Source organism: Carassius gibelio, chromosome B20 (genome assembly GCF_023724105.1).
Source record: "Carassius gibelio isolate Cgi1373 ecotype wild population from Czech Republic chromosome B20, carGib1.2-hapl.c, whole genome shotgun sequence".
NCBI classification, from domain to species: Eukaryota; Metazoa; Chordata; class Actinopteri; order Cypriniformes; family Cyprinidae; genus Carassius; species Carassius gibelio.
In genome coordinates, this window is record NC_068415.1 from 27,295,990 (window position 1) to 27,321,223 (window position 25,234).

Below are 25,234 nucleotides of genomic sequence, written 5' to 3' on the forward strand. Positions count from 1 at the left end.
GTGACATCATTTTTGGGCGAACTAACCCTTTAAGTAACAGACACAGGCGCAAAACTGCTTGGGAAACGGCTGTAATTCAGCTTGTCCACAAGCGCCACCTGCTGTCAGCGAGTGGATTTACAGAGACTTATATTTACATTCAGCCTGTGTGCAGTTTCTGTCTGTCCAAAAACTGACCAAATTTGCATGCCCTGCTGTACATTTCTAACCGGTTGATGGAAAAACAAGCGAATGTGGATTACGGAGCAGATAAAATACATATAATCATTTATTAATCAATTATTCATTTGAAAGCTTTCACTACAGGTATCCAGTTTCGTTACTTTTTTATGACAGTAAAAAAAGCATATACTGTATGTGTTTCATGTTATATCATGCGTTTATACATTTAGACAAATTAATTCTTGATAAATTTCAGATTTCTTGTAAGTAATATCTAAAATTGGTGTGAAAAATTGAGAAGATGTGTGTGGGGTGGATTATTAGCAGTTAATAACATCAGATCGACCACTGACATCATCTCTAGGGCAAAAGCACAAACAGAAATCACACAGCTGCCTTTTCAAATCCAGAAGAGGGGGTCATCATGGATTCTGAAATAAAGCCCTCTAAGATTAAATGATGACCTTGTGTTAATAATGCAGCTGCATCCACGGTTTCCCCCCACCTCCAACCTCTGAACTGACTGTGTTGGGCTCTTAGCCAAAGTTTAAAGATAGAAACAAACAGGACTTTCTCTAACCTACAATGTCTTCTTTTCCATATGCACAGTAGCTCATAAGATATTGATAACTGCACAAAACGCTTGAGTGTCTGGGGTCTGGCATAGCTAGGCGAAATTGGGAATTTGTGGACTGCTTATTCTTCAGAGGAAACTTGGGGTGAATGAAATACTATGTCCATGCCACATACAGTAGTCAACACTAAATACATTAAAAAAATATATACATGTTATTATCAACATCTCTCATTTTCTGACGCCATTGGACATATTGCCTCACTATACATTTGATAGGTATCAACTGAGAGGAGAAGCAACTATGAGAAAACTGTGAACCAAACATTTTTGGAGGATAAGATTCCTAACACTGACAATTAGGACATTACCAAATCTTTTGCGATTCTCAAAATCTGTCTGCGACAAATGAATCATGAAAGAACATTTTGAAGAGGGCACCTGGCTTTACTTCTACAACAAATCTTAGTCATACATATGGCTGACATATGATCATTTCCATAATCCAAAACCAATTAAACTCTGCACATACATAAAGATCAATGAAGGCTCAATTTGTAAGCCAGAGATATAGATTGATGTTCACACATGTGGTAGTGATTACACATGTAGGTCATCACATGACCCTCAAACACATGATACCACGTCATCACCAATTCATGTACAAATGTATTTCTGCTTTGGTTGTGAGGAGAAAGAGGAAGTTTGGCGCGGTCCAGATAAATGCCTGGATTTCCACAGTTTCCTCAATTTCAAGTCAAAACACAAGGCCAAGGGCTATAGGTTACACAAACATCGTAGAGGTGAAGTGTGTTTTTAAGCTACAGTACTTAACTTCCTTCTATCCCAGTTAAATGTGAAGAGGTTAGGGCACAGTACATTAGCACTGTAAAAATACTGGTATATTTCATATTTGAAATGATACAATATCACAATTTTGCTCATTTCTCTACTTGATACGCTACTGACCTGAGGTTCATCGCTATGTAGCAAGTGTAACCCAAACTGATTCTGATGTGACAACAGAGAAATTAACTGTTAACTGAATTTGTATTTTACATCATAACAATTTAATAGAAACCTTGTCAGTTACTAATTATAAGGTTTACAATTCCTCAGTTATTCAAAAACCAGCTACAGGAAACAAGCAAAAAACATTCACATTACCAAAGAACTGACTAATCACTGACTTCTAGTGAGAGTATACACACTTTAAAAACACTCCTGTTATAATCAGTGAAGCTGTCTTCACTGTATGATGCATAAATCTCTTATACTTACATGGCATGTACATCTGCACTTTGTTGTTTATGATGAGAGAATTAGGCTGCATTTTACTCACCAACAAGGCATAGGTGTATTTGACTTTCTTCTTTCAGAGTTATATGACTTTTTTTTTTGCTCTTTCAAGCTCTGTCATTGCACTCAGTGGATGTTGCATTGCTTCAGTCCAAAAGATGTGAAATAAAGATCGCCTTTCCAATAATAAATAAAAAAATTGTTTCACACGGCTCCGGGGGGTGAACAAAGGCATTCTTTAGTGACTCGATGCATTTTTATAAGAAAAATATCCATATTCAAAACAATAATAATCACTTTAATCTAGCTTGTGCCAAAAGATGTACACAAGCAGCTCTGGACGGATGACGTATGAAGTCAGCGTCAACTCCAACAATTTTCTTTTTTGGGTGAACTTACCCTTTAACAAGCGTGTTCTGAACAACAAAACTCTGCAGTTTCAGTGATGACTCATCTGATTGGCCTTTGCATTCAGAAGCTCAACATAATAGTGTAGGATTGGTTTTAATGTGCAACACTGTGAAAACATGGAAAAAGAAATATAATGGAAGAAATAAGCCACCTTGCTAACATCCACAAGTGATATCTTGGACTATTGTTGATACTATAGTCTATCACCACAACCCTGATGGAGACATGCTTGAAAAAGCCTTAACATGAGGAATTTAATTTTCTTTTATTGTTTGAAATAAAAGAGATGGGTGTACTATGAAAACATAGGCTACTGAAACTTTCACAACTCAAAACTTCAAGGCTGAAAAACACCTACTACTGAAACTATACGATGCACAAAAGATTTGTTTCAAAATCGATGAAGCAACAGAAACCACATGACCTGATGACACATACGATGCACCAACATTTACAAGTCAATGATGCTGATTACTGTACATGTGGACCTCCTAATGTAGGATAAGGAACTAAAAATGACCCCTTCTGATATATCACTAACAAAATGAAATATGAAAAATTTCACCCAGGGCGATAAAGATTCACAAGATCAAACTGACCAAATGACAAGACTTAGAGGGTGCTCTTCTGTGTGGGAGATCATACAATTTTGCGGATTTCCTTTTTTGGCGTTTAACTTTTCAGAAAATTCCACCAGTTACAAAGCAACACTATTTGATGAAAGCGGCAGTCACTAGGTGTGGTGATCAGCGTATATTGCTGCTATAACACTCAAAACCATTGTTTGCAGCTATGATTATGTTGCATGTATGCAGTGTTTTTTCAAGAGGATGTGGTTAACCTGAGTATGACAATGACAAAGGAACACACAACTACACACAAACTTTCCATGAGAGGTGTTTCTCTTCTGAGGGCAGCAGGAGCAGCCAAGAGCTCTTTAAACAAAATGTCAGCACATTACAGTCTCAAATGTTAATTAGGCCGAAAGCCTAATAAGGACATTAGCCCTAAAGACAGATTCGTTAGACAAACTTTCCTTATCGTGGAAAACCTGATAAGGATTCGTGGAAGTCTTGAGACAAAGATGTTCATTTATTTATAGGTTAGGCCTTTAATGTTATCGGTCAGTATAGACAAACAGAGATCGAGGGACACAAAAATGGCCAATCCTTCCCATTTTGGGTTTTTAATTTGATTTAATGTCACCCACCATCGTTTTGTGGCCTTTTGTTTTCGAAGTATTGGTATAGGCACCAGTACCATGTTAAAAGTATCGATTGTCCATGAGGTCACAGAATTATAGCAAGTTTAAAGGTAATTTAATGGTCTGCTTACCATGAGAAAATTACCGTAACTTACTGTAATCTTTACTTACCGTAAGCAAACACATACGTTTCTGTGAAGGAAGCCCTGTAGTAGCTCGCAAGGGAAAAAATTATGAAAAATGTCACTGAGCCTAGATTGAAAAAGCTGACTGCAGCCAGAGATGCGGTCTTACTTCAGTCACTCAGGATGGATTTCCACCACAGAAGCGGCTCAACTTATTACGGTAACTCACCGTACAGGTCAATTTAGAGAGTTAAACTCACCCAGAGACAGTACAGCGGGAGGAGATGGACCACTTATTTCCCAAACTTATGGCATATACCATATTAGTTCAAACCAAAGGTGATAAGAAACATATAAATTACTGTTCAAGTTTCAAAAGGTAATATTTTTTTTTCATTAAAACTTTTATACAGTAGCGATGTAATTCTATGCGAAATTCTAACTTACAATAAATGGAAATTTCAATAATATTTAATTGTAATACATTATTACTGTATTAATACAATATTACTGCTTTTACTGCAGTACAAACAGCCTGAGGTGAGCATAAGAGGCTCATTTAAAAACTATTAAAAAAAGAGGCCACACTTTTGAGTGGTCGTGTAGATGATTCTTCACCACAAACACATCTGAGCACTGTTCATTCACACCAGGTGAAGCAGAAATTCTCAGGAAACAAGACCCTTCGATGAGCATGTGCAGGCGTCCAAGTTGCATGCTCACAAACCCTGTGGCTTTGTTTTTGATGCTTCTGCAGTTGTGCTTGCACAAATGTGTATGCATGTATGTAACAACTATCTTGGCATCACTGACACATAACAAAACATGGCTTTTGTTGAGTCTTTTGCTTTTGCTCAAATGCTCAAGTGCTACTGTAAGAAATTCCATTTAATGTGATACCATTTTCCCAAATGCACAGATACAATAATAACAAAAAAAGGGTTGTTCAATATGTGATGTATTAAACATTGCTGCAGTGTTTATATATATATATATATATATATATATATATATATATATATAACATTTTCCCCTCCAGTATGTTACTTACAATGTTATTTTATATTTTAGAAAGTGATAAGTGCTGAAATCTCATGCTGTTCCACAGTTAGCTTGACTACGCCACATGAGGCATGTTCCTACCCACAATCCTTCATGTCCAACCACAGGCCTATGAACAGCTGAATCACAGCTTAGCTGATTGATTCAAAATAAGGAACAGAAATAGTTACTACTGTAGATTACCCCCACCCACACCTCCGGCCCTAATGTACACCACCAACCACTGATGTGAGAAAAGCAGTCTGGAGGTCAGCTAAAATTTAGCGCAACTAGCACTGTGGTTAAACACCGTTTTGAAAAATGTTTTGATTTGTTTTTTGTTTGTCTTATGGCCTCTTTAATAATTGCGGGTAAAATTCTCACATTTATGACAATATGCGCTGGTGATATTTATTGAAAAATTATATTTCGCATAAAGCCAACTGTATGTAAAGAAAATCCCATGTTTAATGCAATAAAGAAGTCCCTACTGTAACCAAATTTATGTCAAAAACACTGATTTATATTGATGAAAGTGAAGTCTTTACGAGTGAGTCATTGAATTAATCAAAGATTCATTCTAAAATGCTGATTCTTCCACTAATAAAACAAGTCAAGTCTTGAGTGAGTCACTAAATCATTCATGTACACCATTTAAAAAAATTTGTCAAATAATCCTTAACTAAATGTATTAATAATTAAACACTAATAATAACTGAGAACCAAATTGAGCATATTAAAATCAAATAAATGCAGCCTTGGTGAGACTTCTTTTAAAAACATTAAATCATCTTAAATATTCCAAACTTTTATACTTTTACATTTATTACATATTATTATTATTATTTTAGATTTTCTTAAATGCTTCTTTCTCAAAACACTGATAAATATGACTTAGCTGGTATCTCATCCCTGCATCTTGATATCAAGCTTGCCGGTGAAGGGATTTGTGCACGTGTGTGTGCGTGTGTGTGCGTGTGTGTGTGTGTGAGGACATATGAGGACTTATGAGGACATAACCCATGTCCCATCTCAAACCCATGTCAAAACGCTTATAAATCATACAGAATGAGTTTTTTTGAGAAAGTAAAAATGCACAAAGATTCCTCTAAGGGTTAGGGTTAGGTGTAGGGTTGGTGAAGGGCCATAGAATATACAGTTTGTACAGTATAAAAACCATTATGCCTATGGGATGAACCCACTTTTCACAAAAACAAACGTGTGTGTGTGTGTTGATTTAGAAACAGAGGGATGCTCGACAGTGTCCTAAGGTAAAAAAGTGTCACCGGTCAGATAAAGGATCTTTGTAAGGCTGCATTCTCTGTCTGAGTGAACTCTGTGGAAACAAGAACCAAGAAAAGTGTCTCTGCACAATGTGTGTCACAGCTCTGACTGGGAACAACAGAACAGGAACAGCTGGGCCTATCCAATCCTCATCTGTCCATTCAAAGGTATTAATGCTGCCCCATAAAGCCTCTTCAGAGATGCCACAGCGCAGAACGTGACAGACTGCACTGCATTTAAAGGCTTCATTCTTAATTACGCAGACACACTGTGAAACTGCAGCTCCACTGAGACTGTGTGGGTTACAGGAACGTCTGTGATATTTTGAGGTGAGCGCTCGTGTAGGTGGTTACGGTGGAAGGTATGAGTTTTTATTTAGGGTGTTGCATTCACATGCTGGTGTCAAACCCACGGCCAGATGAACTGAAAGAGTTTCCCACTCACTTGAGATGAACTGCCATGAAATACTTTAGCTGACAAATAAACATAAATCATCTCTGTCTGGCCTTAGGAATGTGATATGTTTTAGAATCTGGTATTTCTTTTTACTGAACTGAAATGTTTACTATGAAGTCATTTGGACAACTAAAATATGAGTGTTCATCCTAGCAGTCCAATGTCAGAGCATTATCTTCACTGACGCTTGTAGCACAGAAATGACACTGAACCAGCACAGACCTTACGCTTTCTATCCGCACGCGATGTTGCTTCTCCCTTCATCCTGCTCTAGTGTGTAATGCTCAAGCATCGAAGCAGAAAGTGCTTCCTGGAGCCACAGAGGTCTGCTTTAATGCGAGCAGACCCTGGCGTCTCTTTATTATGCAGTAGGAGTGTCAGGCCTGCTGAGATGCTCACTCCATACATCTTTGATGTGCAGTCACCCACTGACACTACCCAGCAGGCCCTGGGCTTAAAGCGCTGACCTGTGTGTTTCTCTTCAGAGACTAGAAAAAGAGAACCAAGGAGAGAAAGAGACCTAAGGGGCATAGGACAGCAGAAAGCAGCTCTACCGCGAGTCACTGAAACGTCAAACACACACACACACACACACACACACACAGACATTCCACAGAGTCTAATCACTTCAGTATGTCTTCGCTAACCCAAATTACCTCACGAAAACACACTTAATCTTCTCTCAGAGTCAAAAGCAGACACACGGTCCATTTAAACACACTCCAGTTTTCAGCAGTTCATATGACTTCATGCACACACACTCTTGAGTATTATGTTTTCTTTACACAGAGAAGACACACCCTACACTGAACTCTATTCAACAGCATATATAATCTAAATTAAGACATAAAATAGACCTTTACTGGCCCAAACTTTCTGTATTCACAGTATTTTCTCTGTTGTTTTGGGGGAACATACGTGGAATTCTAACATGGTTCCCTCCTGAATAACAAATATACTTAAATGAATCTGAAATACATTTATTTTATGCCCAGCATACTAACAATACATTTCAATATTTATGTGCTTAATAAAAATCCCCTGCAATTGTACTTTTTCTAGTAATTTTGTAGTCCGTGCACTTTAATTGTGTGGAGGCATTGCTGAAGTCCAGCTAAAGATGTAGAAAAGTATATTTCATTGTGCTAAAATAGTACTATTGCAAGTATACTTCAGGTACACTTTAAAGACCGACATTATCCAAAGATCATACAATCCTCATCAATAGTGACATTAAAACACATGTAGGGCTTGATATTAAGAAATGTGCACAATGTAGTGCTCCAAATAAAGTAACTATTAGTTTTTAAGTCAGTAAGTCTCAAAAGATATGTAAGTAAATATGTTAATAGACTTTTAGTAATAAGTGTGAAATAAATTCATTTTAAATATGCAACCTAAAGGTAAAATCATCTTTAATAAACAAACAAGAAAGGAGTAGGGGGTATGAAAAGAAAAATATAAAATAAAAAATATATATAAATAATATATATATATATATATATATAATATATATATATATATATATATATATATATATATATATATTTATATATTTATATATTTATATATATATATATATATATATATATATATATATATATATATATATATATATATATATATATATATATAATAAAATAACATAAAATATAATATAATATAATATAATATAATATAATATAATATAATATAATATAATATAATATAATATAATATAATAATGATCAAACTGCAATAAAAACACGGTGTGAATGAAGCTTTAGGGGGAAAAGAGGAAAGTTCACCCCAACCCTAAACTTGACCATAATTGATGTGCAAGCACACTGTATATTAAAATGTGCAAATATATGAATTAGCAATTGATTCAGTCATTTATGCACACAACACAGTTTAAAGCACGGTGTAACACTGTTGTTGCATCCTTGGAGAGCCACAAAAAACGCAGAATACTGAATATTGGTCAATTTTTTGTTGATTTCATGTAAGCCTGCTTACCACACAACTGATGCAGTGTTTTACTCTCACCTGTATTCAAAGCACAGAACGGGCCTTATTTCCTCCACATTGCTTTGTGTTCAGAAGAGAATCCTGAGAGAAGCAGAAATAGAGACACAGATTAATATTAATATGTGATAAACAGCAGCTTTATAGTCTGCTCTGACCTGGATTATAGACCTTTGTGCAGAACAACAGCCAGAAAATAATCAAAGAAAAATGTCAATCACTCTAGGACAGTTTAATCACAATCAACCTTTCTATATCCCCACACTCAATGGTATTAGCCGCTGGTTTTAGGGACAGATTACATCACGCAGTGATACTAGTCACCCAGTCTAACCCCTCGCAAACAGATGAAGCCCTAGTCAACCTTATCCTGACCTCTCACTGTTTGTAGGGCTGCATTGTCTTGACCATTCCTTCTCTTACTGCATGTGAAAGATGTACACAAAGGTCAGAGAAAGTCATGCATACTGAATAAGTGAACCATTTTCTGATTTTAAATCCACTTGATAATAATTGAAATACCTTAATAATAAGTTTATGTCAATGAATTGTCAAAATAGTTTTTCACATAATGCCATAACGCCAATATTTATTGCACAATCCCCCAAACCGTATTCATGTGACATTACGGCTGCACAATTAATCAAATTTCTAATTGCGATTACAATTATGGATGCCACAATTACGTAATCGTAAAGTCGTAAAGTCCACTTATGTTATTCTGCACACTTAAGATACCTTTTTTTCTTTCTACATGCTATCTTAAGGATTTTTCCATTATTTTGGTTTTAGTATAACATTATAATACCATTCATATTTTTACTTTTTTAGAATTTAAAGAAGAAACCATTCGGATTAGTTAGACTATTTTCAGCTTGTTTACTTCATTAATAAAATATGGCATGCGGTTGCATCAAACAATGGTATAAACATCATTCAATGTTAATTGTGATAATCATAATTAATAATCGCAACTACAATTTCAAGGGAATAATTAACCATTATGATTTCATAATCATGCAGCCCTATGTGACAACATGACATTTATGTGACATTTTCAATGTGACAGACACTGACAGCTTTTCTCATACACTAGACTGACAGATATCAACATTGCCTGATAATTAACATAACGTGGTGCTAATACGGCCTGCCTTTTCTGCAGTCTGTTTGAGATGATAGCCTTCACCCAAAACAGAAGAGAAGTGTGACACTCCAGAGAGCAACATAAAACTAACCTTCAAGGAGAGATGTATTTAGGACAAACCCATTTTCTTAATTAGAAAAAAACAACCAACTTGGTATTCAACGTGAATTAACAATTTCAATGATTTAAGAGTATATGGATCTTTTTTAAATGAACAGCCACTGTTGGAAAGATAATTATTATAAAAAAAAAAGAGACAACATCTGATCTGTTCTGTAACGCTGAGTTGGCATGATTTCATAAAAAAGGGTTGAAACAACCATAAATTAAGATTTGTTCAATATTACAATCATTTTGTTCCAATGTTGTGTGATGTACAAAGTTGTGTGATGCTATTTTCTCTCCTATACTAATGTAGACTGTTTTATATATATATATATTACAGTCTACATTAGTGTAGGAGAGAAAATAGCATCACACAACTTTGGTACTACATTATCATATTTTGATTTATTTATTGTAGTGAATTTTATCTAAAGTGAGGTGTTTACTGTAGCTGAGAACTTGTCCGACCAAACTGAAGTTACAGCAGACAATGACATTAAAACTTGACATCATGTGCCTTGTGTCACATAAAAAGTAAAACATTTGGTCCTCTGCCTTAATATCCTTTTATTCACAAAAGATACCAAAAGAAGCTAAGGGTTCAGAGACTGAACGTGTGCAGGCAGAGGGAAATCTTTAATTGAGGGTTCTGCTGTATTTATAGATCAGCTTGGATGTAAACTAGAGGAAGCGCTCACTCTGTACAACTTTTCATTTTCTGTTACACGAGGGCTGCTTGAATCATGCATTTTGAACTTAATTCTGTAGCAGTTTTTCATTCCTGTTATGAGTTTCTGATTTCTGACCATGCCACTAAATGTTGGTCTTTACCAGTTATGGGGAGAAAGTACTACTTAACTAATATGAAACAAAAAATAAATAAAATAATAATAATAAAAACAAAATTTTTTCGTAAGATTTATTTCACAGAACAAAACAAATCTGTTTTAATGTCAACATATAACATAGTGCTAAACAAATAATGTAATTTAATACATCAACTCTGATAGCCCTAAAAATACTCCAATTAAAATAGTCCAATTTCTAAATGAAAGAGCACTGAAAAAAAAAAAAATAATAAACTAATTTAAAAACTTAAAATCACTGGTATTATGCTATTTATTTTCTCCACATGTGCAGTCTTCCTCGCTCTAGGTCTAGTGAACTCCCAGCATGCACTACGTTACTTTTCTATCCTCTATTAGTTTGTCTCTATCATCATGTGGGGTTCTCGTGAAGATGCAGTCCTGAGGCTGTTGTGCATTCACACACACACACACACACACACGCACACACACACACGCACATAGACGCTTTATATGTCAGAGGGCAGCTCAGACCATAGACAACGAGAGTGAAAAAAAAAAGCTTCTCACAATCAAGTGAAGGTTATTTACTGACTGATAGTGGCATGGCGGGATATTCACTGCTGAAAACAGAAAGCTGCACTGTTGCCTGCGAACAACACATGCCCACACCCGTACAAATGATCGAAAACACAGCAAGACAATTCACAACATGAATTATGCACAAACAACCTCCAGAGAGCAGAAGCATACAGATGTCTTTTGTTTGGGTCTGTATAATGTAAACACTCGACGTAGCTGAGTTTAACAGGAATAAAGCCTATCATTAAATCCAGTAACATACCAACGTTCTTTGGAATAATCTGGTTTATTATTTGGTTTATATCCTACAATTCTGACTTTAACTAGTAATTCCGAGTGTATATCTCAAAATTCTGAGTAAAATGTCAGACTGAGATTCAGTGGCAGAAACGCCTACCATAGTAAAGAATGTAAAAGGTTTCTTTTTACAAAGTGTTTTTAATTATTATTTTTAATTATTTTTGTATTATTTATTTAAATGCATTTAACATCACTGCAAAATAAAAACATACAGACACACAAAACACATGATGCCAGTTTTGCAACTTACATAATTAATAGTACAGAAGTTACATAGATTAGGGGATATAAAATCCTGCCTTCAACAGATACTCACTACTTCAACTTAATACCCAATATTATTTTCACACACAAGAGAGGAAAAGTGAAAAATAATTAAAAAATAAAAGTTTCCTTGATCACTCCTCTAATAATAAAAAAATGAAAGGTATAGTAGGAGATCTTGGAAAACGCAAACATTAGCCTGATAGCACTGAAAGCAAACGTCCCACCCTCCCTGCAGGATTGGGTTTTTGATGTTTGTCTGCCATTCTAGCTCTGTCTGCACAGCGTGCGTGAACGCGATGATGATGTACTCTGTCTGCGTGAACAGGGTGCGCAGATGAATGCAGATACAAATGTTGACAGGCAGGAAGGAAAGCCAATTAAAACACTCGGACCAAGCATTTTGATTGGACGAACATTTCTTGGTCCTACGCCTTCCACAGAATATATAAATACAGATAAATACATTTATACCACTTAACTTAATGATTGCTATGTGAAGAGACATTCAACCAGCATAACAAAAACTGTTTCTGAAGACAATCACCTACTGCACCTTTAATAAAAGGTCACCACAAGGCTAAATAAGGCCTAAGGCTCTTCCTAGCTACAGCAGTCATCCGTTCCATTACCATGATATAAAAATAATTTTAACCAATGGTTAATATTTACTTAGTTTTCCAATGTTTTTTTTTAGCTAGAAGTAGAACAATTTTACATAATATGATGCAACATCCATCTCCTAACATAATCGTAACAAACAGAAAATGGCATTTTGTCTTTTAACAAAGTGTTAAAAGATTGTGTCATGCAGTTCAATACACAATCTTATCTAAACGACAAAGGAAACAGACGGCAGAAAGGGGCATTCTATTTTTCTTTAGGATTATTTTACCCACAAAGATTTGTTTTTATTGTGATTGTATACAAACAAAGGCAAACCGTTTACAATTCCTATTATCTTTATGAATGAAAGGAGAAGTTGCTTCCACTGTAAGAAGAAAAAAAAATCAAGTATTTGCGCTAGCGACGCATGCGTTTATACAGTTAAGCTTTTTTATTATCACAATAAAATACAGTCAGTCAAACATATGGGAAAAAACCCACACTGCTCAGTTTATATATGTAATAAAATCTGTGCTGTTAATCAGTTCACCGTACGTACCGCCATGATGTTATGCAAAACATTTTGATTTATGTGGATACTGGAGCGCGAGTGAAGTAGGCTGTAATAATTAATTATTTGGCATTCATATACATCACGAAAACATTTGATTTTGTGTGACTGAGTGACCCAACGTTGGTTTTAGTTTCGTTTTAGCTTAAATGAATTTGTTTTGGCTTTACTTTTATGTTGCTATAACTTCTTATAGGCTATATGTTTATTCTTGTTATTTTTTTTTAAAAGGCTACTGTTAATTGAAAGGATTTGTTAGCATAGTTGTGTTTAAAGTGTTTATTATAATGCTTTTAAACATTTCATGTTTCTAAATATAATAATAAAATTTGACTTATTAATAGGCTATGTTTTGTTATTTTCTCTAAAAAACAATTTGTTATACGTGTAGCGTAGCCTATTTGAATAATGTACCAAACCTTTTTAAATATTTTGATAAATTACTGAAAAAAAAACTTTTTAAACCGTTTAACTGATTTTATTAATCGGTCAAAATTCTTAACGGTCATTTAATGGTTAAATGGTTAAAACGAACATCCCTAGCACTGACGCTGATGGCATACCAATGGAAGGGACAAAAGTTCAAATACAAGTCAAGCCCATGTAGTATTTGTTACTACCACCTGTACTCATACAAAACAGTATCTGAAGTAAATATCAAAGAAAGCAAAGTCTTTTCACGTTTCACATAACAAAAGTTCAATGAGGTGCAATTTCATCCATCAAATCTTAATTTCCAGATGGAAGCTTTTGAGTTGTGAGCAGACCACAAAACTGACTGAAGTAGCTTCAGTGGTGTACAGTGACCGGATCCAAACCTTAAGATAAAACAGAGATCATATCTGCTTCTCTGAAAGTTAATAAAACCACACAAGAAAAACCCGGAACACGCTAGCAGCTGCAAAACATATATGTGCAGCTCCCTCGCACTGTATGACAGTCAACCAGTAGTCAAACGCAGTTCTGTTCACAAAGCATGGCTTTAAATAGACCTGTGCTGGTATTCATTAATGCTATATATCACAATATGGAATATGTGCAATATTGTTACTGTAAGTATTTCTAAATACAGTGAATAATTTTTTATTACAAATTATTCAAGCAAGGATGAGAGGTGCATGGTGGAACGTGTGATTGGAGACGCGCTAAATGAAAGCGCACATTCAATCTCTGACAGCAGATGTCTGCAGATGAATTTTGCGATTTCGATTTTAATCACGATTTTGACACACACAGACATGCTTTACAGTCATAAGTGCATTCAGTATAAATTGTAAACATATTTCCAAAAGGAAACCAATGAGAGCTTTATCAGATGTCATACAGACAAACAGACATAAGTCAAAATAATCACTAAGTAAAGATGTCAAACAAAATGTCTAGACATATGGAAACAAATGTAATAAAATAAAACCGTGTTCAAGGATTTTTTTTCTTCTTTTTTTGCCATGCATTGGTCATAGAGCTCACTGTAGCGGTGCCTCAGGTGTTATATGTTTTGCCCAATATATTTATTGGCCAAGGGTCACACGGACTCCATTTGCAGTGCGTATACAGTTATGTGTACGCGTTTCAGAAGCAGCAATGAGATTGCATTATTGTAATGCGAAAGCACATTAAAAATAATGCGCAAGTGCGAATCTATCCACTCGCACCAATGATGCGCGGGGTCAATGTATGAATAACCCGCACCCAACCAACGTTTTCAACTAACCCACCCAGCAACTCGGAAAGCAAAAAATGTTAAATAATATATTGTACCCGACCCACTTCCTGACCCGCATTTTTAAAAAGCAGTAAATGCTCATCGTTGCGTCATTGGGCCATAGGGACTTAGGCAAAACAAACTAGGCAAAACAAAACAAAAAAACTTAATATATTACAATTTTGTCAAGAATTTAAAAAAAAACATCAGTAAGCTCATGATTTGTACTAAAATAGTCTAGTCTGGCTATGTCTATTTGTATGTTTCTGCAAGGTCAGCAGACACTGACTACGTTTACATGCAGCCAATAACCCGTTCAAAACCGGGATATTAGCAATAACCCGGTCGCGCACGGCCATGTAAACACCGGCAAAAACCCGGATATGCTCATATCCCGGTTTTTAAAAACCGGGATATTATACCTGGGGTACCCCTTTTCTAACCCGAATATTTGGTCTTGTAAACGCGTTTCGACATATCCCCATCAAAATGTGTGTTCTGCGCATGTTCTATTCGCAAGGAATCTTGGTCTTTTGAGTCTTTGGATACAGGAAGAAAAATCGGAAATGACGCATATTGCGTATTACGTCCAGACGCTAACCGTGCGTCGCTGTTTACATCGGGATATTGGCGACTGATTACACATTCCATGTATACAGGAGTAACTCTCTCTGCTCACGCATGTAAACGGGTTATCCCGAATGTTTCAGAAACCCAAATAGTGACCTTAAACTGACCATAACCCGAATTTTAACAGCATGTAAACGTAGTCATTGAGGCTCGGGTTTGTTCCGAACAGAGCTAGTGAGCGGAGAGCGCATTTCTGAATATCCCGATCCGCTCGCTCATTCCAGAATGGCCTGCTGGTTCGAAAATATGCAAGTAGAAATTTAATTGTTTAGTAATAAACTGGTGTTTTCTGTGTTGCTGCAAAGATGAAGTTGACAGTGCAGACTCGCCATGAATGCCGGAGAGAAATGCACATTTCATATGGATTACATCATCAGAAAGTAGCCCATCTATTTTGGTTTGAATATTTTCGTTTAAAAGAAGACATTTCAAGCTGTCTGTAATATATATAGCCTATATTTCTCAAATCTGTGAGGCACAAGCTGAGTTTAGTTCACATGCAATGCAAGTGATCGTGGCAGAGCCTTATTACATTGTCTGCTAAGCTATATATTTGCTTTGTATTTATTAAACACGGGCAACTGATTGATAAAACATTGATCAAAATTAAGATACAATTTATACAAAACGAAAATCTTTTAAAAAGAGTTTTCTATAAAACAAAACTTAATGACGTCGTCAAAATCATGTTTTACCAAAAACAGAGACATTGCTCCCCAAGCAGTCTTCTTTGCCGCCTCCATCTCTACATGCAGACTGAGCTCGTGCGTCATCTTCGTGCCAGTTATTCAGCAAATAAAGTGTAGGCCTATGTATTTCAAAAATGTGTCTAATGTGACCAACCACGACCCGAATATCATTAAAAATATTTTTGAATGAGTCATAACCACGGGCGACCGCAGACACCCGCTCATTTTGGAACAACCCGCGCATCACTGACTCGCAGGCAGATTTCCTTTGCTCTGTTAACAAAACCAGATGCGCATGCTCAGATCATAGACTGTCTAAGGATCAGATATATGCTGCCTTACAACGTGTCTCCTCTCGCTCAACCAGTGTCCTGTGCACTAACAACTCTCTCTGTGCTCACACACAAGATATTAAATCTTTTCGCACCTTTCTATTTATAACCTTTTGTGTTCTCATCTTTTTACCGCGTGTAGTGTAAACGTTCTGTTCCGTTAACATGAGCTCGAAAACGATCACAGACAGACAGTGTGTGTGAACCTGGAGTTAGGCATAAGCCCAGTCTGCTCTGTTCTCGCACTCCACTCAGGTGCGCTGCATTTTGATTGGTTCAGATAACATACTACGGGAGGTCGGGGCTGCAGAAAATCGCACTATAAAGCGATTTAGAAATCGCGCACACTCAAATTGCGATTTTATTTCGATTTCGATTAATCGCACAGCTCTAGCCCTTACCCTGTAAACAAAACTGCTCCCACTTTCTGAAACATTTAAAGGATTTAAACAGCCATTCAGATTTTTGAATTCGCAGTGGTGTTCAAGCGCCACATACTTAGCCTTAATTGTTATTATTTTTAAATAGTATTTATTTTCAAACTTTTTTACATTTTAATCTGGACTTCAACATGATATTGTTTGATTTATTTGACTCTTGCAGCTTTAAATGGAATTCAGCTGATGATAAATGGGGCAACTTTGAGCAATGTTGCTGGGCAACTTTGGTTAATATTTCTGTCAACAGGCAACCAGGTGAGACACAGGGCCCACGACCGATCTAATGTATCTGGATAGAAATTTGCTACCCATTCTCAATGGGAAAGTGAACAAGAATAAGAAAAGATTAGCTGTGCATTACTACTTAAAGGGGTCATCGGATGCCAATTTTCCACAAGTTGATATGTTTATTAAGGGTCTTAATGAAAAGTCTGTAACATAGTTTGGTTAAAATTTCTCAGTGGTAGTGTAAAACAATACTGTTTTGACCCTGTCAAAAACTTCTCTTTTCAGAGCAAGCTGTTTTGTAGTATTTTCCTTTAAATGTTAATGAGATTTGCTGACCCCGCCCCTCTCTCTGAGAGATTGTTTAGCCGCATTCATTGTGAAACTTGCTAATTATAAGGAAAGGCGATTTGCAAAGATTCAGTACAAAACCTTAAACTCCCTTGCTCTGTAGGTGAAGCTGGATCAGGAATGATTCGTGTGAAGATTTAGGTAGATTTGGGCGCATTTCCTTCAGAAACAAATGCACTGCGTCTTCGGGGGCTCAGATATCGTGAGAAAATTATAACTATGCTATATTAATTATTACAACACCTCAATCGCTTAGAAGACATTCTTGTCTACATCTGCTCCAGCGGTGAAACAATGGCGGACTGATGACAGTCACTCATGCATCCGAGATTGGCTCGATTTGAGAAAGGGGAAATTTTTTAACGAGATAAAAAAACACTGTTTGGATTTTATCATTATAGGGTGGTTGTGTACACAAACTGCTAACACACATTTCAGTTCAAATTGCTTGTAAAAGTGCATGTAGCATCCAATGACCCCTTTAAGATACCACTGTCCTGTTAATGCTAAACCATTTAGTACTATTAAAGTGTTAATCTAAATATATTCAGTTAATGCCTAATATTTGCCATCCAAACAAGCAGCGGTTCAGATGAAAAGGGTGTTTGATAAGAGACAGAACGTGGCTGTGTTTTTGTGCTTCAGCTTTGGCCCTGGGGAATGTGAGGAAGCAAACGGTTCCAGCTAATTGAATTCCTTTAGAAAGTCTGCTTCCCAGACAGCAATCACCATCAGCCACACACACACACACAAATACACAGATTCTCTTATAATGACACACCATATCACTAAAGACAAAGTGGCAAAACCATATCCATTTTAATATTTTGAATTTAGGAAGCTAAGCTCCCACCAAGACATGTCATATATTTGATCTAATTTGATCCAGACACAAGCAATACCCGAACTGCAACCACATTTGCCCATCAATTGTGTGGATGTGTGTAACTAAACCATGCAGCACAGAAAGACACAGCTGAGTTTCGAGTTTTAAAATGTGTTTTTCAAAAAACAAAAAGCCAAATGTTACATCCACCAAACCTCAACTATTTTAAACATTCATTCTGAGCTAATTACAGTCAAACGCAATTAACAGCTTTGGTTGTCACAGTTGCTATTAATTAAATGTTTATTAAAGAATGGCATGAAAGTAAAGTATTGATCTCTTTTTTTTTCCTCATTGTTTGATTAATACCAACAAAACAATAGACATCAGCAGGTCTGTTTGGATGCATGTATACTGCAAGACAGAAACATTTTATTATTTTCCACAATTTGTTTACTGAGGACAAACATAAACATAAAAAGCATCTTAACCAGGAAGTTCATTTTAGTCATTTCATCAGTCACTACACTATACTACTGTTAATATAACTATTTTAATTCTTGATACTTATAACATCCCTAACTGAGTCCAAAGCTTATCATAAGCAAAGTCTTATGGTTATGATATTATCCTCAATATTCATTCTGTAAAATGAAAATGCAATACTGACTGGTGTAAATTTCACAGGAAATGTACTTATTTATCCAAATGGTATTTTTACACAGAACTTCTAAACTCTTTCTGAAAATGATGTCATGAATTATTACAGATGTTTTAGCAGGCACAATCTGATGGCCTGAAATACACCACTTACTTCGTTCAAGCAAATTAAACACTCATGTTTATAGCAAACGGCCTGAAAAACAACATCTGACAGATGCAAAAGCGTGATTCGTTTGGTTAGTGGGACAGCACACTTGATATGCCCTGGCCAAGCATTTCGCAGCTGCATTTGAATACTTGTGTAAAGTACGTTTCTGGTCTCAGGCTACAAAGTGGCCAACTGTTGAGCCCCTCTGTGTACTAGCTGATGTTCTTTCTCTCTCAGAGAGCAAGCACAGGCTCCCTACGCAAGGGCAGAGCAGTGCACCGTGGGCCGTGATGATATGTGATGACATCAGCAGAGGGTGGGGGCTGGGCAGCTGAGTGAAAAAGAGCCTGACCCACTCGAGACTTTCCACTGGTCAACCTCAAACAGAAAGAACAGCTGGATCAGAAGATGAATACCTAAAAGATCCATTTAATCCTAAAACAGAAAGTACCAACATTTGATTAAACGGTCTTGGATATTAACTTTCTCAGAAGAGTATGCAAGAAAATGAATTCATTCAAATCCTGGTGGATAAAGTCTCAAAGCTTGACATTTTTGATCAGTTTTGGGGAATATTGCGTTACTCCTTAAAAAAGCGAATTACTTTACTTTGTTACTTTTAATGGAAAGTAATGTTACATCACTTTTGTGTTACTTTTTAAATCTTGGCAAGGCTTGTTTTTTCTTTTTACAAATGTAAAAGCCGTTTCACAACAAAAGTGAAACGTATACGCCTCAGGCTGAAGGAAATGTAAATTCACATCTGTATAGTAGAGGGTGTCGCTCAAACAAATTGCATGAAGAATATGATACAGGAGAAGAAAGTTCAACATTATTCAGCAATAACAAAATTGTCATTTCTGCTTACTAGTAGGCTATGGTTGAATTGGATCTTCGAAGGTCAACAGCAAAGACATTGGTTAATAAAATGGGATTAAATACATAAATTATAATTTGTCTTATTTAAGATATCTAATTATTGCAGGTTTGTATAATATTCTGAGTTTGCATTTGACTGTTTTTATTAATTTCGAGGAATACTGAATCAAGTGAGATGAGTAAATACATGTTCATATTTAGTCTAGGACTACATTCACACAGCGCGTCTCTGCACTTACTCCCGATTTAGCTCAACATGGCAACACAACATCTGTCAGTCAATACAAGGGAAACAAAGTAACTAGCCAGAACTTATTTTAAAAAGTAACTCAGATATTTCCTTGAAAAAGTAATGCGTAACTTTACTAGTTACTTGAAAAAGGTAATCTGATTACGTAACGTGCATTACTAGTAATGATTTACCCCCAACACTGCCTATCACAATTTAATATGCAAGGACAAGTAACTCAGATATTTCCAATGGCAGATGAATTCGTTTGTCGCCCAAGGAAGGACAGGTGGAGTCGTTATTTTGACTATTCAGGGGTGTTTTCCAAAAGCAAATTTCATCGTTACCAACATAGTTCAACGATACTTTCTTTCCCAAAGTCAAACTTCTAATCAACATTCGTCACAACACCACAAAGTTGTGCGGTTGGAACTACAGCCCTCCACCTGTGGTTAGAAGCATAGTTTCAGTTTCTGGTTTGTATAAATGTGGACTTAAAGAGATCATGCTCTTGAGCAGACTAAGTAAGCTAACATTCAACATGTACACAATTTTCATCTTATGTCTTTTAGCTTAAGAGAATGCAATTGTCATTTTTGAGGACTATGCATCTGCAAATGTGCTCTAGTAATTTGGGTGAAGCCTGGAGTATAATGTAAGATGAAATCCCCCAATTGAAATTTAGAAATAAAGCAAAACAACGAAACAAAAATAGAGAAATTTGAGGCCATGCTCATTATTTACAGCACTAAACCGAATCTCATACTGCACCTCCTTCCCTACACCCAACACACAAACTGTTGTCATTGTTCATCTCCTCTCCTCAACTTGTGACATTTCACCTGCAATATTATAATAAAGTTTCTGACATTTACCTTCCTCTCTAGAACGCGTCTGGATTGCAGGCGGGGCAGTCAAGGCGACGTCTGATGGCATAAGCACGACTCTATGAGATGAGCCCCACACAGCACAAATCTGACACAGGGTGAGCAAAACAGGATGAAACGATACAATCTAGAAATAAACAAGATGTGTTCACCTCAGCAAACCCTTTAGCTTAAAGGTGCATCCCAGTCAAAACAGCAAGTGAAATATAATCCTGGAATGTTCCAAACGTTCGTCTGTGTTTCCACGGTTACCTTTCCAGGCTTCTGCAGACTGATGTTATGACCAGCTGCTTTATTTTTGGACACAACGATACAACGTCTTCTTTATGCTAAGAAATGACATGATTTATTTCAGCAAGAAGTACTGGATTAACTGATTAATACCAGAAAAAAGTCTAATATTTCAAAATAATTAGTTAATATCAAACTGGATATACTTTCCACCAGCAAATATCAATGCAACGTTTCTGATGATAAAATGTAGCAAACACATGCAATCCCAAGCAAATCATGATGACATGAAGAAAACAAAAAGTGCAATGAACTCATGCAATGAACTGTACAACTGTATGAACAATATGATTGAAGTGGCATGATTAATCATGAATGAGTATCTTTTATTTAGTTGTTATTTAAATCCAAAAATGATGCGACTGAATCAAGAAAGGACTTGTACTCAAGAACCAGATAAATCAGAATCATGGTTAATGAAGTTTTTGAACAGGTTGCTTGAAATGACCTAACTCAAAAGAATGATTCCTTCACAAACTCTACTTTTAGTATCCACATGATTGTTATGAATCAAAGTAAAATTAATGAATGAAAAGAGTGCACCTTTTTTTTTTTTTTACATTTTGAGAAAAGTATTCATTCTTTTACTAACTTTTGTTCAAAAGAAAGACAGAAGAAGAGAAAGCCAGAGAAGACAGTATGTGTGTGATTTCCACCAACCCCAGAAGAGATGCCACACGTCCCACTACTAAGCCTACTTAATTTTTCCAGATGGAGCAGTTAGTGTGTATAACATGTAGCAGGATAATGGTGGGTTGCTGTGTGAAGGTTCATGAGTGCATCTGATTATGATGGAAAAAACGATTCAAACAAAACAAGAATCAAGACTACAAACTGCCCGGTAGACATAAAGTAGACAGGCTGCTTACCTAGACAGCATTTTTGGGGATCATGCACCAATGCTGTGCGACAGACAGTTTTGCGACAGAGCCACTTAAACAGATCCAATTCAAAGTTGCTTTATCGTAAAGAAATGACAACCCAAAAACGACATTTATGTCATTGTGTCAAACACGTATTTTCTCTTTTTGTAATGAAACACAAAAGGAGACATTATTGCGACACTAGATTTGAATGTGCACACATGCCAATGAGATTTGAGAACTGATGAATGCTTTGCCTTGAAATAAAGTGCACAAGTAGTAGAAAGTGAATTAGGTCAGACTTTATTTTGAGTCCCAATTCTATAAACAAACTATTAACTACAACTTTTGCCTAAACTACTGATTTGCTCCTTATTAATAGTGAGGTATCGGTTAAGTTTAAGTATTGGGTAGGATTAGGGACGTAGAATATGCGCATGCATAATATGTGCTTTCTAATACTAATAAACAGCCAATATGTTAATTAAAAGACATACTAATAAGCAGCTAGGACTTTTCCCTTTACTGAAGTGTACTAATCATAAATTATTACATTTACAATTACGTTAGAATGTTATCACTAAGTTCACTCTGAGTGACAGCTATTGCTCTTCAGAGGTTACATTAAAAATAAAAGGCAACGCTTCTGTACAGAACCATTAACGGCACGACGAGTCACAGATTGAAGAAAAAGCCTGATGTTCTAAACCGGGTCAGTGCATTTAACAAGAATAAACCAGAACATGATTGAACCCCAATTAGTTAACTATCTGGTTGGCATGTTGGGCAGAGAACACATTCGGAGTCAGATAAGCACATGATGCTTAAAACTGCTGTCTGCAACTTTTAAGACACAGCCACAGTCCTGAGCCTCAGAATCAGAGTTGAACCATCTGTATTGCTGTTCAAAGCAGAACACTGCTTTAAGACCCCATCAAATAGTGTTGATATATTTGCCAGTGAAACTGGAAATGAAGCTTTGGCTCCAGAGTGATTAGTCAAATGGTTATTAGCCCAAAACATCTATAGCCAGAGTGCCCATAAGCAAAGACATAATAAACAAACCAAATAAACAACTGGAATAAAGATTAATGACAATCTGAGCAGGGGATGCTAGGGAGGGACAATCTAGAGAACTGAACTGGACACAAATTTGAGTAGGCCTACACCTGTGTCCAAAATGAGTCACTGGTAGTGGTCCAGACAGGCTGACCACGAGGTGTGAGTTTTTCAGATACTCTTTTTGGAGGTTATGTCTGTAGGAAATGACAAGTGTCTTTTAAAGTCAAAGAACCGTTTAATCAACAGATTAGTTCAAAAACACTTATTCGTTCCAGAGCAAAAGACCACCAAGACCTCTTCTTGAAAACATGCAACACTGATCCTTTTCTGACTTTTGTTTATAACTATTTTTGTTGACGGCGCAATAATAGGCTAAAAGATAACATAAGAGAGGAACAGTCAATGCTGTGTCTGAACATTATAAGTGTTATAGTGCTGTCAAATGATTAATCGCACCAAAAATGTTTGTTTACATAATATGTACGTTTTTTTGTATATTTATTATGTATAAATACACACACATACAGCATATATATTTTGAAAATATTTACCTGTATTTACTATTTAGACATATATTTATATTCATATAATTTATATCAAATATTATTACATTTAATATATAAACTTTTTTATATAAAGGCTTGTGTATTTATATATACATAATAAATATAAATTATGTAAAAAAATTTAAAAGAAATGCGATTAACCGCGATTAATCGTTTAACAGCACTGATAAAGAACAACAACCCAGTAGGGGTCAATAAAGAAACTTGGATCTGAGGGTTTGAGCTGAAGTGAAGGATGTGGACTGCTGGTTTATGCCGACACAGCAGAATAACAGAGTCAACTAAATATCGACTCCATCTAAAAATATCGGTAACAGTAAACAACATTGTGTCTGCAGAGTATGCAACAAAAATCACAGCTGCAGCATCCTTAAGGCAAATCCCATAACAGATACTTATTATAACTATACGTATGAGTATATGAGAAGAATGAGTGCATGTACTGAAATGCATTGAATGAGCAGCACGCTTCCATTTCTATTAAACTACAATAGCCAACACTTACCCAGATAACAGCCTAAAGTCCTGTATTGATGTCTTCCATGGTACACAAACCAATCACACAGATATCCGTGATGGTGTAAAGAATAGCAGGCGATCAGTGAACGGCGAGTAAACAGCGGATATCATTCACTGCTGTGAGCGACCGGCTGGCGATGATGATGATGATGATGATGATGGCGCAGCGGCAGCAGAATGAAACTCAATGGCGCCGTTGCGTTTGGATTGACATCTCCTTCAGCCAAAAGAATGCGTCCAACACGAGCTCGAGCTTTTCATTGGCTGAGACCGTTGTCAATCAGCCCCCACCCGGGAGGTTGTAAACAGGGCAGGCGAAGGACCGACACATGTGTTGCTTTATTGACTCATTGAGGAGCGCAATGCGTTTTCAAGCGTAGCGTTAAAAGAAGTTACAAGGGAAATCGCGGCTCGAAAACGCTCCGTCCATTAAGAAATCCCATCAGATGAGGTTACGCCTCTCCGTAAACATTTAGCCACAAAGCCCTTAATGCATTAATGACTGAAACTTACTTAAATATTGCTTTAAAACTGCAGCCACGCTTTTAATAAAGAGAATGTTATCGTTGGTGTGGACACCCTCATCATCATCATCATCTTTGTTTTATTTTTTTAACTAATATATATATAATGTGAATATCTTTATCATGTTGCAACTTTTAATAAAAAGCAGTAAAACAGTCGAGGTTGTGCTTCAGTGTGATGACTCCACTGTGTCTAATGCATTTAGGCCTAGCTAGTCTATATTCAGAGTAAGTTTCTATGCAATTTTAAAAGATAATAATCATAGCTACTTATTCCTGAAAAAAGCTGTTGTGTGCTCTATGAGATGTTGTGTTATAGTAAGTTAAACAGTCAGATTTAGATGTGCTGATGTTTAATGGAGGTTGCACACACAGTCTTTTCGTTATAGGTTCAAGAGTGATGTTTGGCTCAATGCTTCCATCTGTCGACCAGTTTTCATATTTTACCACAATGAAATGGG

General features: G+C 36.3%; 1 protein-coding gene across 5 annotated transcripts in view; it reads right to left on the minus strand.

Annotated features, from left to right (window-relative positions):
• The window catches only part of fynb (FYN proto-oncogene, Src family tyrosine kinase b), a 50,871-nt gene extending 26,425 nt beyond the window's left edge, over positions 1-24,446 (minus strand). For 2 of the 5 annotated variants that reach the window (XM_052586273.1, XM_052586277.1), the window contains exons 1-2: positions 24,236-24,445; positions 8,585-8,647 (exon numbers count right to left, since the gene is read on the minus strand). The gene's annotated coding sequence lies outside the window, so the exon portion shown is untranslated. Of the gene's footprint in view, positions 1-8,584; positions 8,648-20,936; positions 21,037-24,235 lie in introns of all 5 variants that reach the window. The other 3 variants (XM_052586274.1, XM_052586276.1, XM_052586275.1) reach the window with 3 other exon arrangements.
• Positions 24,447-25,234: the final 788 nt, after the last annotated feature.